Raw genomic sequence first — 6,711 nt, 5'->3', positions numbered from 1 at the left:
AAGGAGAGTCGCTGTCCATCACGGGGCGGTATGAGCCAATCAAAGCGAAGGGACCCCACAGCACGGCCTTGTGAGGAGTTTCGGGGCGGTCTCACGTTCATTCACAACATTCCTTCCCCGCCCCTTTGGACCGGCCCACGAGCCTGGCGGCTGGGGCTGCGCCTACACACCGCTTTGTTTACGGAGGGTCGTTTCCGGCCGCCTTCGGGCCGGGGTTGACTCTCTCTGGGCTGTGTGACCCTAGATACTCACATAACCTCTCTGGGTGACTGGAACAGTTTGGGTGCTTTAAGAGCCGACTGGGGCCAGCACAGCCTTCCTAGCAATGCTCGCTCGTAGGCTGTTAACTTAAGGGTTCCTCTTGAGTTGCGAGCTAAGACACCCTAATCCTTTCTACGTATGTGGAGTGAACATGAAATTGCCCATTTCGACCTGTGAGAGTGGCAGTTTCATTAGGTTCGGTTTAATGCGTGTCAAATCCCCACCTCGAGTCGTTTTTTTTCCCCCTGATTCAGCTTATATTTTCCACAGTGCGGAAGCCACTCAGCGTCTTCGTCACTTTTCCCCACCCCACCCCCATGACCTAAGAGAACCCTGAATTTTCCTACCCTCGCGGTCTCTCAGCATTATTTATTTATCTAGTCCGGGATTAGACCCCCTCACCCCTTCACTACTTCTGGAGCTCCGCCACCCCTTCTCTCAATACGTAACCCAGACTAGTCTGATTGGAGATCCTTCTGCCTCATCCTCCAGAACTCTTGAGATGCCAGGGTAAGGAGGTTGTTAATGTCTCTCTGAACTCTGAGCTCCATGAATCAACTAAGTCACCAGGTGGAACAGCACCCAGCGTACAGTAGGTGTTCAAACTAAAACCTGCTGACCTAGCTGTGATTCCGTTTAGTGTTCAGGATCCTCAAAGCAGGAAAAACCCAACCTGGTCCCCAGATGCTTACTAGGAACTTGATTCCTGCTCTAGGCCTCACAACTGTACTCTGGCATTGGCCCACTGGTTTCTTTTGGACAGGCCTCTACGGTGGCAACTAATCACCACTACTAAGTAGTGTGTAAACCCTTGAAACAGGGCTGCTCAAGTGGTAGGTGGGAGAACACAATGGAGGAACTGGAAAGATGGCTCAGAGGAAAGATGGCATTGGTCCATGGAGCCCAGAAGACTTGAGTGTGATTCCCAGAACCCACATGACTCCTGCTCCAGGGGATCTTACATCCTCAGCAGGGGCCCTTCTCAGTAACAGCAGCCCTAGTTTTCTTTGTTTCTTTATGTCTGCTTTTTGATTGTGTGTTTTGAGACAGGCTCTCTCTATGTAGACCAGGCTGACCTCGAACTCACGGAGATTCACCTGCCTCTGCCTCCTGAGCGCTGGGATTAAAGGTGTGTGCCACTTTACTTGTTCTGGCTTTCTATAGCATTGTTAAAGAGCATAACCGAAAGCAGATTGGGGTGGGGACGGTTTATTTGGCTTACAGGACCTGATCGGAAGTCATCACTGAAGGAAACCAGGGCAGAAGCTGGAGGCAGGAACTGAGGCAGAAACCACAGGAGGACACTGCTCACTGCTTTGCTCCCCATGGCTTCCAGCCTGTTTTCTTACACACCCCAGGACCACCTGCCCAGTGATGGCTCTACCCACAGTGGGCTGGGTCTTCCCACACCAATTATTGACTAAGAAATGCCTTCACAGACTTGTTTAGAGGCCAGTCTGATGGAGGGATTTTCTTAGCCAAAGTTCCTGTTTCCCCAGATGACTCTAGCTTGTGTTGACAAAAAAATAAAATAAAATAGAAAACCCAACCAACCAGCACAAAAATTGAAATCTTTAACATCCAGCCCTCACTGTCCTGGACAAACTCACAGAGAACTACCTGCCTCTGCCTCCCAAATGCTGGGATTAAAGGCGGGTGCCACCATCATGCCTAGCATGAAGGGTTTTAATTTTTAAAGATATATTTATTTATTATATATAAGTACACTGTAGCTGTCTTCAGACACACCAGAAGAGGACACCAGATCTCATTACAGATGGTTGTGAGCCACCATGTGGTTGCTGGGATTTGAGCTCAGGACTTCTGGAAGAGTAGTCGGGTGCTCTTAACCGCTGAGCCATCTCTCCTGCCCTGGCCTGAAGGTTTTAAAAAATGTTTGTTTGTTTGTTTATTTAATTTTTATTGTTGTTTCTTTTAGACTTTTTAGAGTAAGATGAGTTAACACAGCGGCTGTCAACATTCCTAATGCTGTGACACTTTAATACAGTCCATGTTGTGGTGACCGCCAACCATAACATTATTTTCATTGCTATATCATAACTTTAAGTTTGCTACTGTTATGAATAGTAATGCAGATATTTTTGGAGACAGAGGTATGCCAAGAGGGGGATGTCACAACACACAGATTGGGAACCACTGGTTCAGTGGGCAAAGGTGATCACCACCAACTCAGAGGACCTGAGCTCAATTCCCGTGGCCTTACAGGTATCATCCGATCTACACATGCACTGTGGCACACGCATGCCCTACCACCATAATGAAAATAATAACAAATCTTAGGCATTTTAGAAAGCCAGCTATGCTAGCGTGTGGCTGTCATCCTGACACTGAGGTGGCTGAGCCACAAGCACCGGGAGCTCAGCCGCAGCCTAGAACACACATTGAGATCCTGTTTCAAAACAAAAAAGAAAAGAGAGGGTGGGAGAGAGGGCTCAGAGTTAAGGGCACCAACTGCTCTTCTAGAGGACCTCAGTTGAATTCCCAACACGACAACTGCCTGTGTCTCCAGCTCCAGGGGATGTCACATCCTCTGTGGTCTCCAAGGTACCGGGCACACACACGGTACACAGACACACACAGACACACATGATACACACATGACACACAGACAGACATGCAGACAAAACACCTATACACATAATATAAATTCTTCGCCTGGTGGTGGTGGCACACGCCTTTAATACCAGCACTCAGGAGGCAGAGGTGGTTAGATCTCTCTGAATTCAAGGTCAGGCTGGTCTACAGAGTGAGTTCCAGGACAGCCAGGGCTCTTACACAGATAATAATCAAACAGTCTAAAAAAAAAAAAAACCAACAAAATACAACAAGCCTAGCACAGTGCCTTTAATCCACTATTTTTTTTTTATAATAATCTTCCTTTTTTTTTTTTTTTTTTTTTTTTTTTCGGAGCTGGGGACCGAATCCAGGGCCTTGCGCTTGCTAGGCAAGCGCTTTACGGCTGAGCTAAATCCCCAACCCCTTGTATTATTTTTAAAATTGTGTATTTATTATTGTACCATGTCTTACAGAATGTGTCTGTAGGGGTCAGGGGCAATGTGATGGGGTCAGTTTGGTGCTTTCACTTGGCATGGGTTACAAGCCAGCTCACCAGTCCCCCTTTCAAACTATTTAAAGAAACTTTTTACTTATTTCTATTTTATGAGTTTTGACGTTTTGCCTGCATAGATGTCTGCACCACATGCACAGAGTACCCATGGGGGAGAGAAGAGGGCATCAGGTCCCCTAACAGCAAGGGCTGCTAAGTTAACCTGCTAAGTTATCTCTGTACTGCCTCATGTTGCATTTTTGAGGGACTTAGCTGGCCTTAAGGAAGCAACTGCTGGCTGGAGAGATGGCTCAGAGGTTAAGAGCTCTAGTTGCTCCTCCCGAGGTCCTGAGTTCAAATCCCAACAACCACATGGTGGCTCACAACCATCTGTAATGGGTGTCTGAAGACAGCTACAGTGTACAGTGTACTCATACATTAAATAAATGAACCTTAAGAAAAAAGCCACTGCCTCGATCCCAGCAAGATGGCTCAGCCAATAAAAGTGCTATCAAGCCTGACTGAGTTTGATCTCCAGAACCAAAAAGATCAAAGGAGAAAATCAAATCCTACAAGTCGTCACCTGACGTCCACACACACACGCACACACACAGTCTTGACTGGGGTGCATTCTGTGATAGGGTGCTGTCTTTGCTTGCTAGGCCCAGGGTTCCATCCTCCATAACAGAAGGAGAAGGAAGAAGGGGAAGAGGGACAAAGGGAGAAGGGAGTGAGGGGAAGAAAAGAATGGAATTCCCTGGCCAGGAGGTGGTGGCATGAGAAGGCAGAGGCCGGTGGATCTGTGAGTTCAAGGCCAGGCTGGTCTACAAAGAGGGGCAGAAAAAGAAAACAAAATCCCCACAGCATTAGCCACAACGACAGTGACAACTGCTTTCCATTTCTCAGGTGGGAATCCACTTGCCAAATTTACCCCTCAGGAAGACGTAGTCTGAAAGGCTTGCAAGCCCCTGAATTACTGGGTATCTTTGTTCTTAATTTTCAGTTTGCATGGCTGGGATAGCCAGTCAAGGCCTCCATGTTGAACATGCTGGGGCAAAGGCAGACCCATGGGAAGGGGTCCCAGGGTCATAGGGTCTCCCTTCTGAGTGGGCCTTAGGGGCTAGCTACCCAGGGAATTTGCCAGAGTCTGCTCATGCTCCTGGGGAGTCGTCATCAACTGTCCTACCATGAACATCAACACCAAATTCGGAGAGCTTTTAGGGTTTATTTCCTTTATGGACAGGGTCTCAGTGGACCCTGTGTTATTGGGAATGACCCTGAATTTCTGATGTTCTCTACATATCTGCAGTGTTGCACTTACAGGCCTGTGCCACCACAGTGTACTCAGGATCCACCCTGTGCATTCATCTGGTTCTATCACCTATGTTCTCCTTCACCTTGTGATATAAGGTTTCACTGGCCTGGGACTTATTATATAGTCCAGGCTGGCTCTGAACTCCTGATGTTCCTGCCCCAGCCTCCCAAGGGCTGAGGTGACAAGTGTGTTCCAGAATGCCTGGCTGTTTACTTTCTTCATTCTGTCACAGTTGATAGAAATATTGACAAGGTCCCATCTCACAAATGAGACAGCTGGGGGACAGAAAGGCTGTGTGCGTGTTGTCTGGGATCACAGTAGACAAGGGTCAGAAAGCAGGACGGATGTGGGAAGTGTGGTTCAGCGAGGCCAGGAAGCTGCCTGTGGACACACAGAGACCCTAGTAGAACATGGGGGGTCCGAATAGACCCATGAAAGTTGAGTGTCCCCTGAAATCTCAAGATGTATTTCAAGCATCCCTCTTAGGAAGGAGGGTGGTGGCAGCGGTGTCTCTGCGCTGGCAGCCCCGTCCCTGCTGGAGCCCAGAGGCTCTGGCTTCAGGAAGTCCTAGCTGTCCATGTCTACTCTGTCTGTGCCATGAGCTCAGTGTCTAGGCATCTGGAGCTCCTGACCCTAAACCCAAGCGCTCTCCATCCACAGGCCAAGTAGGGCTGCCCTACAGGCTCAGATGAGGGAGGGGACACAGATCTACCCTGAGGGCTCCCCTGATCTGCCAGCAGCAGCCAGCTGACGCAGGCGTGCCAGGGCTGCTTGTGGTGACACCACAGCCCTGCAGTCCTGCTGGCCACTTCAGCTTTGTGAAACCTTTGGGAAACACAAGCTCATAGGTAGAGTTGCCAGAAGTGGTATTCCAGATAGAGAAAAACTTGTGCATGAAATCACATTTGATGGTTCCCTAGCCCTCGGTCTCCATTTTAAATAGATGGGGTCGTGGTGGCTCAAAGAGGTTAAATGACTAGCCGATGGTCTCACACATGCAGCCAAGAGGTGGCCAGGCCTGTCTGTCATCACAGCATGGGCTAATAAGGTAGGGACATGTCAAGTTTGAAGCTCACCTGAGCTATACATCACTGTCTAGAACACAAGAACAAAACCCCTTCATGTAGAATTTGAGATTCAAGAACTATTGGCATGGTGGAGAAAGGAAATGAGGAGAAAGGTTACCAAGGAGTCCTAAGGGACAGGCGTGCCATTATTCCAGATCCCTGGCCACTGGGCCTTTTGAAGAGGCCCACCAAGTTGGCATCAGAGCCACAGGGCAGCTGTTCCCAGTTTCTTGGTTTGCCCCAAGGCTAGTTGGGGGCAAGGTTGGCTGGGTCCCAAGGGCCTGCCAGTGGCTCAGAGCCAGGTTCCACGGGTCTCCTGCTTTTCCCTATTCTATAAAGGTGGGTGAAAAAGAAGGCATTCCAGGGGCTGGGGAGATAGCACAGAGGCCAAGAGCACTGGCTACACTTTCAGAGGTCATTCCCCGGCACCCACATGGTAGCTTACAAAAATATCTATAACTCACTTCTAGGGGATCCAATCTTCCTTCTGGCACTAGGGACACATGTCATGAACAGACATATTCAGGCCAAACACTCTCACACATACATAGAGTGCACACTCAAGAATCCTCCTGTGCTATGTGGCAATGTCAGTGGCTCAGAGGGGCAAGGTGTGGAGCTGTGGAGCTGTGTGGCTCCTGATGAGCTGTGGCTCCCTAGTCAGCACTGGGCTCTCCTGCTGGGGCTCACAGCATAGGCTGGCCAGCAAGTTCAAAGGCAGCAGCAGCAGGGCAAAGTGGGCAGTTTGTGGTATGTGGAGAGGCCAGCGCAGTTCCCTACTTTCTCTGCAGGAGATGCCCTTTCTTTTTTCCCTTGCACACACACCAGCTCACAGGCCACGGTCTATACAGGTCTAGGAGGGAGGGACCTGAAGAAAGCACATTTCTTGGCCTCAGCAACGAATACAGAAGGCAGGGGAGACAGGCAGGGCTGAAGGCTAGCTCCAGCTTGTGGAAGCCCTGGGGTTCATCCCCAGTACCAGACCAAACGCAAACAAGGTC

Source organism: Rattus norvegicus, chromosome 19 (assembly GCF_021556685.1).
Source record: "Rattus norvegicus strain SHRSP/BbbUtx chromosome 19, alternate assembly SHRSP_T2T, whole genome shotgun sequence".
NCBI classification, from domain to species: domain Eukaryota; kingdom Metazoa; phylum Chordata; class Mammalia; order Rodentia; family Muridae; genus Rattus; species Rattus norvegicus.
This window is presented reverse-complemented; position numbering follows the sequence as displayed.